Source organism: Mobula hypostoma, chromosome 6 (genome assembly GCF_963921235.1).
Source record: "Mobula hypostoma chromosome 6, sMobHyp1.1, whole genome shotgun sequence".
Lineage (NCBI taxonomy): Eukaryota > Metazoa > Chordata > Chondrichthyes > Myliobatiformes > Myliobatidae > Mobula > Mobula hypostoma.
In genome coordinates, this window is record NC_086102.1 from 134,631,469 (window position 1) to 134,644,022 (window position 12,554).

The 12,554-nt window shown below is 39.5% G+C and overlaps 1 protein-coding gene across 5 annotated transcripts in view; it reads right to left on the bottom strand.

Annotated features, from left to right (window-relative positions):
• hdac4 (histone deacetylase 4) overlaps positions 1-11,474 on the bottom strand; it is a 494,468-nt gene extending 482,994 nt beyond the window's left edge. Inside the window, exon 1 of one of the 5 annotated variants that reach the window (XM_063051788.1) lies at positions 9,343-11,474. The gene's annotated coding sequence lies outside the window, so the exon portion shown is untranslated. Of the gene's footprint in view, positions 1-8,563; positions 8,955-9,342 lie in introns of those variants that run through there. The other 4 variants (XM_063051782.1, XM_063051780.1, XM_063051784.1 and 1 more) reach the window with 4 other exon arrangements.
• Between the last annotated feature and the right edge of the window lie 1,080 nt (positions 11,475-12,554).

The window sequence follows — 12,554 nt, forward strand, 5'->3', positions numbered from 1 at the left end:
TATACCACTCAAAATTAATCCAACCCCACACTGTATTAGTTTTCCCTTTCAACTTACTCCATACCAGGGGTTCTCAACCTGGGGTCCAGACCTCTCGTTTAATGGTAGGAGTCCATAGCATAAAAAAGGTTGGGAACCACTGCTCTCGTCATCATCAGGTGCCATGCCCAGTTTGAGCTTTGACTGCCATGGCCCAAACACTCCTGTTTCGGGTCAAGTGGATCAATTCATTGGTATTCATTTCCAGTTCTCTGGCTGCTGTCTCCATCATCATTTGTCTTTGTCTTCCTCTTGCTTTCTTCCCTTCAATCTTTCGCATAATTACCGTGCATTCTAACTCCTCTTTCTTAATCACATATCCAATGAAGTTACGTTGCCTTTTCATGATCTCATACATTATTTCTCTTTCTGTGTTTGCTCTGTTCATGACATCCTCATTAGGTATTCGTTTCGTCCATGATATTCTTTGCATCCTCCTCGAAAATCACATCTCTGCTGCTACAATTCGTTTCCTCATGTTACTAGATATTGTCCAACATTCTGAGCCATATAACATAACTGGATAAACATAACATTTCAGTAGGCAGGTTGTCATGCCTAGTTTAGTATTGGTCAGTATACTCTTCATTCTTGTAAAGGTGTCTTTTGCCATCCCTATTCTTCTTTTGATGTCCAAGTCGCACCTGCCATCTGATGTCACCCAGCTTCCTAAGTAGCAAAAGTTCTGTACTTGTTTTATGTCTTCCCCATTTATTCCCAGCCTGCAGATAGGATTCTCCTTCTTTTTGGATATGACCATACATTGTCTTTTTGCAATTGATAAATAGACCCATTTTTGCACTTTCTTCAACAATTATATCAATTAAGTTTTGTAGTTCTTCCTCCGTACTTGCAATTAACACAGTGTCATCTGCATATCTGAAATTATTGATGTTTTCACCGCCAACTTTGATTCCCAAGATGTCTCTTATTTTTTGTAATATTGTTTCACTGTACACATTAAATAAATCAGGGGAGAAAACACATCCTTGTCAAACGCCTCTCTTGATTTTCGTAAATTGCCTCACTTCTCCATCTATTCTTACAGCGGCAGTTTGTTCCCAGTACAGTTTTCTGATTAGGCAGAGGTCTTTCAAATCTAGATCTAGAGTTTTCTGTAATATTTCAAATAACTTATTGTGCTTCACTTTATCAAATGCTCTTGTGTAGTCGATAAAACTAACAAACAGATCTTTTTCCACTTGAAAAGCTCTATACTATCATATAATTGAGCAACAATTCAAAACATTTTACCATTACTATGAATAAATAGGCAGTTACTTAGTTTAGGAAATATATGGCAATGCTGCAAGATTACAGGAAAGCTTTAATTCTGTCACCTGAACCAGTTAACCTGATTGCAGCAGTCATTTATTCACATCTAATTACTACTTGTTATTATTAATGTTCGCGACACTCACAACAATCCCATGTAACCCACTCATTCCAAAAGGAAAATTATTCTAACTAAATAGTCTACAAGGGAAGCAAATGGGTTATATTCCAATGCATAATGAATTATGAATTATACAATTTAGTGCATTCAGTGTTTAGATTCTGATCAGCCACATTACTGGAGAAACATTACACAATCTCCAAGCCTAAAGAAATTAAAGGGAAAGTTGGCAGAAGTTGAGGGCAGTGCACGAGGGGGAACAATACAAAGGTCATACAACCCAGATATGTCACATGGCATGGGAAGATGCAAAAAAAAGAATAAAGTACTAAATACTATATAAACACAAAGCCCTGAATTTTAAATTGTTTGTCTAACAAACTTTAATGGTGTATCTCACTAAAAAGGTTGCCTTAGCAGACTTCTAGGCAGATCTATAAAGACAACACCTCAACTCCTACCTCTATCATTTTCCCCATTCTATCCTTCTAGCATCTGATTCCTTAATATCAGAAATCAAGCAATATCTCTTTCAAATGTATTAATCATGCACAAAGAAATAGGTTTTGCTCTTTCGTAAAAAAAACAATCACAGACTTGGAGAAATTTACCAAAAAAAAAACCATTCAGGCCTTCGCATCATGCTAAAAAAAAAATGAATTTTAGGTGAATCCCACTTCCCAGCTCTTGGTCATGGCAGATTATGGCTCTTCCAAAACTCATCACAAATTGTTTTTAGTTGTCAAGCAGTATTTGCCTCAACCAGCCTTTCCAGAAATCAGTTCTAGACACTCACCAGTCATTGAATGATTTTTCTCAACTCCCTCCTAACCTTAATAAATACATAGCTGCTCAATCAAATAGATTAAATACACTCAGTGGCCACTGAGTGTATGATTACAGTCTTCTGCTGCTGTAGTCCATTAACATCAAGGGTCAACATGTTATGCATTCAGAGATCCTCATCTGCACACTACTGCTTTAACGCATAGCTATGCAAGTTATTGTTGCCTTCCTGCTACCTTGAACCAGTCTGGCCATTCTCCTCTGAGTTCCCTCATGAACCCACAGATCTGCTGCTCCCCATATGATTTTTTTTTCACACTATTCTCTGCAAACTCTAGGGACTGTTGTGCATGAAAATCCCTGGACACCAGCAGTTTCTGAGATATTCAAACCACCCCAACTCGCATCGACAATCACTCTGCGGTCAAAGTCACTTAAATTGCATTTCTTTCCCATTCTGATGTCTGGTCTGAACAACAACTGAATCTCTTAACCATGTCTGCATGCTTTTATGCATTGCATTGCTGCCACATGATTGGCTGATTAGATTTTTGCATTAACAAGCAGGTGTACCTAACAAAGTGGCCTCTTGCATGTAGATGCTTATACTTTACCCTATCTATTCTCTCATTTTACTACAGTATTACATCATCATATATAGTACAAACACCAGGAATTCTGCAGATGCTGAAAATTCAAACAACACACATCAAAGTTGCTGGTGAACGCAGCAGGACCAGGCAGCATCTCTAGGAAGAGGTACAGTCGACGTTTTGGGCCGAGACCCTTCGTCAGGACTAACTGAAGAAACAGCTAGTAAGAGATTTGAGAGGGGTAGGGGGAGATCCAAAATGATAGGAGAAGACAGGAGGGGGAGGGATGGAGCCAAGAGCTGGACTGGTGATTGGCAAAAGGGATATGAGAGGATCATGGGACAGGAGGCCCAGGGAGAAGGAAAAGGGGGAGGGGGGGAACCCAGAGGATGGGCAAGGAATATAGTCAGAGGGACAGAGGGAGAAAAAGGAGAGAGAGAGAGAGAGAAAGAATGTGTGTATATAAATAAATAACGAATGGGGTACGAGGGGGAGGTAGGGCATTAGTGGAAGTTAGAGAAGTCAATGTTCAAGCGGAACAAGTGCTACACATGCCCTTACACTTCCTCCCTTATCACCATTCAGGGCCCCAGAGAGTCCTTCCAGGTGAGGCGACACTTCACCTGTGAGTCGAATGGGGTGATATACTGCGTCCGGTGCTCCTGATGTGGCCTTCTATATATTGGCGAGACCCGACGCAGACTGGGAGATCGTTTTGCTGAACACCTACGCTCTGTCCGCCAGAGAAAGCAGGATCTCCCAGTGGCCACACATTTTAATTCCACATCCCATTCCCATTCTGACATGTCTATCCACGGCCTCCTCTACTGTAAAGATGAAGCCACACTCAGGTTGGAGGAACAACACCTTATATTCCGTCTGGGTACCCTCCAACCTGATGGCATGAACATTGACTTCTCTAACTTCCACTAATGCCCCACCTCCCCCTCGTACCCCATCCGTTATTTATCTATATACACACATTCTTTCTCTCTTTCTCTCTCCTTTTTCTCCCTCTGTCCCTCTGACTATACCCCTTGCCTATCCTCTGGGTTCCCCCCCGCCCTTTCCTTCTCCCTGGGCCTTCTGTCCCATGATCCTCTCATATCCCTTTTGCCAATCACCTGTCCAGCTCTTGGCTCCATCCCTCCCCCTCCTGTCTTCTCCTATCATTTTGGATCTGCCCCTTCCCCTCCCACTTTCAAATCTCTTACTAGCTCTAGTTAGTCCTGACGAAGGGTCTCGGCCCGAAAAGTCGACTGTACCTCTTCCTAGAGATGCTGCCTGGCCTGCTGCGTTCACCAGCAACTTTGATGTGTGTTGATCATATATAGTGTACATATATACATACGTTCTAATGCTAACGCATCTTTTCTGTAATGAGGTGACCAGAACTAAATAGTACTCTAGCTGGGACTTAACTAACATTTGCATTGTTCCTACATCTTCTTAACTACTCTATCTACCTATCCTTTAGTTTTGGCAATTTATGAAAACGTACTCCAAGATCCTTCAGATCCTTAATACTTCATGGCACCTTACCATTTATCACAAGTTGCTTTTGTTTCATTTCCTAAAAACATTTTCTCATATTTCCTGATTAATATCTGTATACCAATTGTGTGTCCACCTCACTCCTCCAATTATATCTTTCTATCTTCCAACTGACCACACATCTTAATTGTGGTCTCTACATTCAAATTTAAATCCTTTATACATACAATATGAAAAGGAAGGGGCCCAACTCCCAATGCAGTAAAACTTTCTGTTGACCGTTATCTGTTACTCTTTGCCACTAAATTTTTTCAAGTAAAAAAACTGCTGGGGAAAAAATCAGCAAGCCAGGCAGCTTCTGTGGAGGTAAAAGTCTCACATTGAGGCCCTGCATCAGGGCTTTAAAAAGCACCACTTTCCCTTGAATCTCAAGGGCTCTCCTGCATCTTACATCAAATATACCACCCTCAAAGCTTTCTCTAAGCAAGTCCATACTGATCATTCTTGATTAACCAACACTTCACCAAAATATCGCACATCATCTCTTAGTTCTTTCGATAAATTTGCCCTCATTATCAATATCAAACTGACCAGTCTCTCTGGTTACTCTGTCTATACCCATCTTCTTTTTAAAACAACGGTACAATATTATTAATATTCCAGAGCCCCACTACACCAATTATCAAACACAGCAATGAAAATCTATATTTGGAGCCTGTGTTATTTCCTCCCTTGTGTCTTTTAAAAGCCTGGACTTGGTGACTTGTCCATTCTTCAAGATACTAGATCCCTTAACTTATCCTCTCACTTTAAAAAACTCAACAGTTCAGTTTACCCCAAGCACAGAGCAGCTTTAATTTACAATTTGAAACAACACCACAACTAACAAATCATGCATAACAAAAACTATTAGGTATGTTAATCATACTAACTGACCCATTTTCAAACTGGCCTGTAATGCCTCTTTCAGATCCAGCTTGGATTGGTGCATTTTTCTTTTAGGCTCTGCTGGCCAAAGACAATGCTCACATTTCCAGATTATACTAGATAAAGAACAAGAACCATTTACTGTTCAGGTAGGTGGGGACAAACTGTCTTTCTTTATGTATGTGTGCAAAGATGAACGCAAAATTGGTGAAGTTCCTGTGTGATTTGTTATATTTTCCTTTCTCCTTTAGAAGTAAATATACCCTTGTGCATGAGACCAAGCAGTGTAATATAACATCAACAACTGCTCACATTTCTTTAAATCTAATATGTAAAGCTTTCCTGTTTTGAAATTGTAGATCAACATAATCTGAAATAGAGAATGCAACAAGTGAAAAATCAGGTAGCATCTGTGGAGATTAAAACAAAGCTAACATCTCAAAACTGATGAACCATCTACAAGAAACAGGAAAGCAAACTGAAAGAACTTTTACAGATATGCTAAAAGGTTGGCAAATATTAATGAAGTGCTTTACAGACTCAGGCAATTGAAATTATATTAGAGAAATAGAAAATATATTAAACAGGTATTTAGAGGCCATCATGGAAGATGATACAATAAACCATCCAAAAAGCAATGAAGAGGAAAAGTCCAGTAAATGAGCTTCTAAAAGAAATTAGCATTTCTTTTTAAATATGAGGAACTCAAATGGACTAAAAGCCAAGAAATCGCCTGAACTGATGTGCTGCGCAGCAATGTTTTGAATAGATGGCTTTGGGTACAGTGAGTACTTTTTACAGAACGCAAGATGGCAAAAATGATAGCACAGTTTAAGAAACAAGTTGGCCGACTGTAAGGAAAATCTTGAATATGTTATTAAGAAAATGGAAACATGATCCTTTGAAAATAATAATAGGCTTGGACAGAACCGTCAGATTTACAAGAAATGCCTTACAAGAAATGATTAAACAAAATGAGGGGCTGTGGGATGCACTTCAATAGTTTGGCTTGTATGGTTAACAGGAAGAAGAAAACAAAGAACATAACTGGATAACTTTTAGATGATCTGGATCCAGGTCTACCAAAAGTACAAACCCGCAAGGCAGAGAGGATTACATGGATGTAGACAGCATTCAAAGGGAAATAGACTAAGAGAATGACTGATAATGTGACAAACATAATATTGTGAAAAAGTGTGAAGTCATCAACTTTGTTCGAAAAACATAAAGCAACTTTATTTTACACCTAGAGAGTGAGACGTTGAGAAATATTTCTGTAATTGAATCACTTGAAGTTAACATTGCCTAACAGCAAGCAATTAAGCAAGTGATGCTTTGGACATTATTGCAAGAGAATTTGAGTAAGAGTAAAGACATCTTACTGAAATTATCTGAGCCACTGTGACATTACACTTGGAATATGGAGTAAAATTGTGATGTCCATCTCTTACAAATACAGTAGAGTAAGTGCAACAAAGTTCACTAACTAAATTCCTGGTATGGAGTAAAGGTTATGGAGATGGGGGCTAAACCTATCAAGAATGAGGGATGATTCTCATGGAGCTTATCAGGACTGATGTGGGGATGATGTTTCCCCTAGGTGAGGTGTCTAGATTCATGGGTCATATTTTCAAAATAAGGGGCTGGCCAATCAGCACTGAGATGTAAAGACGTTCTTCTACCATAAGACTATGAACCTTTGCACTTCTCTATCCAAGTGGTTTATGGAAGTTCAGTTGCTAAGTAGATTCAAGACAGATCAATAGATGATTAGATATCAAGGACATCAATAAATACGTTAGTATAGGTAAAAGATTAGCAATGCTCATTAAATGAAGGAGCAAATGCAAAGATGGATAATACCTCTGATACCTATAAACTGCAACAGCAATAAACCTTTTTAAATTCAGCCTTGCACAAGAGGAGAAGGTAAGGATGAAGAGTTGGAACATGAAGAACATGAAATCTAAAGATATTGCAGCCCAACAGCAGTGGCTTTTTCTGAAAAATGCCCTTTCACGCTTTCAAACAAACCCCACCCAAATGTGCACTTATGGTTTTATTGAGTTTTGCATACATTTCATACCAACATTTGTTTCAATTGAGATTGAAAGCATTACAATAAAGTGAATTAACTCTTATTCTGTTTTATTCTTGAATATGTATTGCTGCAGCAAAAACTCATTAAAATAATCCAAATATAAACTCACTCTCCATATACCATGATTAAAATTATATGCTAAGGTGCTAAGAATGGTTAGCAGCTACATCGAGTTTACGTCAGCTCTCAAAGCAGGTCGATAGCAATGCATTTAATACCAAGAAGAAGGAATTTTAACAGCAAAGTTTACATCTTAATGATTTTGAACTATCATTCAGCTTCATACAAAACTTCTTTAAAAAAATATTAATGCAAAATGGTAGAGTTCTTTTCTTGTCTCTCTCCCACTCAAGATTGCGAGACAGATTGCAAGACTCCACTTAAGATGAACAACAGTGCCAGAAGCAATTAAAACTCACTAGTAGTTGCATTTCACAAGGTTTAAAAATAAAATCTCCACCAAGCCACTGATCTACATTAATAATTTCAACCTTCCCTCAATTTAAAGATTCTATAAGTAACAAAAGGAATAAGAACTGCTCTACTGATCCGTTTTTGTGATGTTCTACCGATTACATACAAAAGAGTAATTTGCTGGGGTTTGTTACAAGGCCTGTTAGGATAGATACTATATAAATAACAAATCTGTCCCATCATCTTTATACTAAAGGTTCAATTATCTTAAATTGACACTCTTCATATTCCTCATTTCCTTTTTTTTAATTTTCCATTTCATTTTTATTTGCTTCAGCAAACCAAGAGATACCTCGACACAACAAAGTGCAGCACCAAATGGGAATTTGATCTCCTCCAGCCAGACAAGTATCAGAGAACTGGTAAGTAAACCACTAAATCTTGTGTTACCATTGCCAGTTTACCCAAAGAAAACTTGCAGCTAATCCTGTTAGAGATGTACTTGAGAATGTATACAAATGAAGAGAGGATCAGCTCAGAAATCAAAACATACTTGGTAACCAGGTTCATTTACGTGCAAGTGAACAAGGCACCACAGGGCAACCAACGTCAATTGTGGTAATTTCAGATCAACGAGCAAGTGATAAACTAAATTCATTTAATTGAACAATTTACATTTCAAAATTTGAATTATGATTCCGTATTCTGTTGAGCGATGTTTACGTGTTTCTTTTACCCTAGTTCATCCCACCCCACATCATTCCCTTTACTTCAATACACCTCGGAAGCCCTTTAACTACATTCCATACTCACAAAAGGTTGCAATCGACCTGCCATCCCCCAAAACACGTTTAATTTCTGAGGGGAAAAAATCCGAAGGAATCAGAAACATTCACACACGGAATTCCTTCCCACTGTTTACTTGTGTCTATTGGTTCCACTTCAAATTGAAAAAGCCGATTCACCACTTCGAGCAAGCTGTTCCTCAACGGATAAACATAACCCGTGTCAATTTCATCCAAGACTCAGGGAGACGGGTTCATTACAGAATTTTTTCGGATGCATATAGCGATCCAAGTGTTATTTAATACGATTCAGGGGCTGATTCATATTGCATTTATCAACAGAGTTTAATCACATACATGACAGAACAGAGAGGGAAAAAATATGTGTATACACAAGATCCAGGGGCTCGCCTAGCTGCTCCGCCTCAACCTAACTTAATATACAGGAAGTCCCGCCCCCGCCATGCGCCAATTGGGTAACTTCCATTAACAATATACTAACAAACGGTTGACAGAAACACTAATTGGACAGCAGGCCGTCAATCAATTCCCGACGTCAGGGGATGTCCGTTTATAAAGTTTAGTTGGCGTCAACACTAAATGCCTCAATCGGTAAGTGAGATAGGGTGGGGTGTTAAAGGAAAAACTACTTAAACCCAACCACCGATGAGGGAAAGCTTTGAAAAGCTAAACTTGTAATGCCATATGGAAGTCAGCCACTGTACATTTGGAGGAAGGGTGGGAAGGAAATGAGACAATTGTACAGGGAAATAGCATTAAATGGTAAAGATTACAAGCGCGCCTTACCAAAAACTGCAGTTGGCGGCGAAGGTGAGAGAACGGGCTTGAAATCGGCACGGGTCTCGGCAGGCGTCTGGCCACGCAGCAACACGGAGGCGATCAGTGTCGGTTGCCGAGGGATTCCGCCATGTTTGCTCGCTTCACTGACACTCGCTGAACAAACAAGCTAAAACAGACGGAGCCGAGGGAGGGAGAGGTGGCCGTTGGGCACGTGACCGCCGCCCGCCAATCCGGGTGCTAGTCGGCAAAACGGCTTGTCTATTTTTAGCTCCTGGCTTTTTTTTCCTCTCTCTGGGGATGGAATCGATTTGAAAGGAGCGCGAGCTCGATCACTGCTGGTGTCGCGCGTGCTCGGACTCACACCCGGGGCGCGCGACGCCCTGGTTGCAGGGAGGGCGGGGGCAAGAGATCGTACCGATATCCACATACGTTGCATCAAATCCAGTCATCTTTTCTGATGTTTACCGTACCACTTGCTTTGCAGTTTGTGACTTTCTGTTATTTTGCCACCAAGCCGTACATTCAGTTTTAATATTACGCTTCTTCAACCTCGAATGATTGTTACGTTTCTGTAACCTCGAAGCTACTTTATAAAGGCTTGCACGCTCCCACGAGAAGAAAAAATCGTAATCATTTGGTATTTTTAATTATGAAAAACAATGTGAAAATACTAGAAAAAGTGCATTCATCACGAGGTGTTGCAAACTATCCCTGGAGAACTGGGTTAATCCAGTATTAAATTCGCATACAATTTATTAACTCACTTTCCGCCTGCAGTTTGCCCCCGCACTCGCGGACTTTTATCTGCAGCTTACTTTGCCTTAAATAAGGCCTTTTGCATTTTAAAATTTATTTTTCATATAGTTACTGTACAATCAAAGCAATACTGTAAGATCGGGGCTTGCTGGACAGTATCTATTATTACTAAAATAATGCAGAGTTGATTTTGGTTGGCCTATTATATAAAACGGGCTACAGGGAAGTTGCGAAGTATGTGTTGTACAATTTTCGGCCTTTACCAATTCCGTTTGCATTCCCTTAACTAAACTATAATGAAATAAATTATGTTTACGTGTAGTTAATACATCACTCCCATCCTATGATTATTCGGCGACTGCCTCATGTGGCTGCGGAAGTCGTTGCTTTGCGATTCATAATAACTTGTGGGAAAGTAGTACATATCCGACCATCGATTTAAGAACTTAAGACTTATCAGAATAGTACATGAAACGTGTCAAGCTATTTTGTCGAATATCTGAATACATTGGTTTATGAGACGAGGGACGGGAACGTAGTTGCTGGGCTGGCAGTCCTGATTCTGCACCATGGTTTCGGAAAATGGTGTTGGACTCTCGCCAAGGCAACTAGGGAATTTAAATATAAGTAATTACATTTGTAACAATAACCACGAAGTACCAGATTGTAAAATTCATCTGGTGTCCAAATGTACTTCGGGATAGATATATATTGTGCTTAACCGGTCTAGAATATATGTGAATGAAAATCAAATCAAATACAGACGCTGGGAATCTGAAATAAAAACGGAAATTGCTGGAAAAACTCAGCAGGTCTGAAAGCATCTGTGCAAAGAGATGCTGTTGACTTTTTATATTGAAGGTCCTTCATCAGAAATGAGGAAAAGAGAGAGCATATCAGTCCAGATATGTGCATGTGTTTAATTCCTGACAGTCTTCTCTGTTCAGGAATAAGGATGTATAGGCACTAATTACCAGCACTGGATGAATAAAAAGCCTACGGAAATACATTGTTCCACTTACTGTTGACTAATCATAGAATCACAGAATCATTACAGCATGGAGGGAGACTATTTCTCTGTATTGTCTCTACAGCCTTGGTTTGTCCTGTGTTTTGTGATATCACACCGGAGGAAATAATGTATCATTTCTTAACACATGCATTACTAAATAACAGTAAAAGAGGACAGCATGTCTTCATAATCATCATCATCAAATACTTAACTATCAGACACTATCCAGATAAAATCTGAATGCTCCATTTGATTGTGCCCTCTACTAGTAAACATTGTAATGTATTTCAAATCCCAACCAGACAGTGCGTAGAACAATCCTATATCCAACTTTGACCTGCTAGTGATTTCTGAAATCCTCTTTTATTTCAGATTTCCAGTAACTGCAGTGTTTTGTATCACAGTTCCAGCATTTTTTCTTGCTCTTCTAATCATTCATCTCCTTCAGACAAATCAGCCATAGCGAATAAGCATGTGTCATTTCTTGGTCTTCACTCTATGGTAGACTTCACTTTGTTTTCCCTACTGGGCCTCTTCCTCTGCACCATAAAATATGTTTGACTTCTAATTTTTCTGGTTGTGATAAGCTTAATAACCTGAAAGATTCAGAATTGGCTTGCCCACAGAAAGCAGAGGGTGGTAGTAGATGGCAGGTAGGTATTCTGCCTGGAGGTCTGTGATCAGTGGTGTTTCGTAGGGATCTGATCTGGGATACCTACTCTTTGTGCTTTTTATAAATGGCTGAGCTGAGGAAGTAGGAGGGTGGGTTAGTAAGTTTGCAGATGTCGGGAAGGTTGGTGTTGTGGATAGTGTAAGAAGGTTGTTGTGGAACATTGATAGAATGCAGAGCTGGGCTGAAAAAAATGGCAGATGGAGTTCAGTCTGGAAAAGTGTGCAGTGAGACACTTTGAAAGGTTGAACTTGAAGGCAGAGTACAAGCTTAATGTCTGGATTCTTAGCAGTGTTGAGGAACACTGCTAAGAATTAGTAGAGGAATTGAGTTCAAGAGCAGCGAGGTAATGTTACAGATCTATAAAACTCCTGTTAGACCACACTTGGAGTATTGTGTTTCATTTCTGGTCCCTAACAAGAGGAAGGATGTGGAAGCTTTAGAGATTTACCAGGATGCTGCTTGTATTAGAGAACATATTTATGAGCAACAGTTGACCAAGCTCTGTTTTTTCTCGATAGGGCAACGGAGTATAAGAGGTGACTTGATAAAGGTGTAATAAGAGATATAGTAAAGTGGACAGCTAATGCCTTTTTCCCAGGACAGAAATGGCAATACAAGAGGGCATAATTTTAAGGTGATTGGAGGAAAGTATAGAGGAAATATCAGAGGTAGGTTTTTTTACACAGAGAGTATTGGATGCATGAAATAAGCTGGCAGGGGTAGTAATAGAGGCAAATACATTTTGGACATTTAAGAGATGTTTAGATAGGCACATTG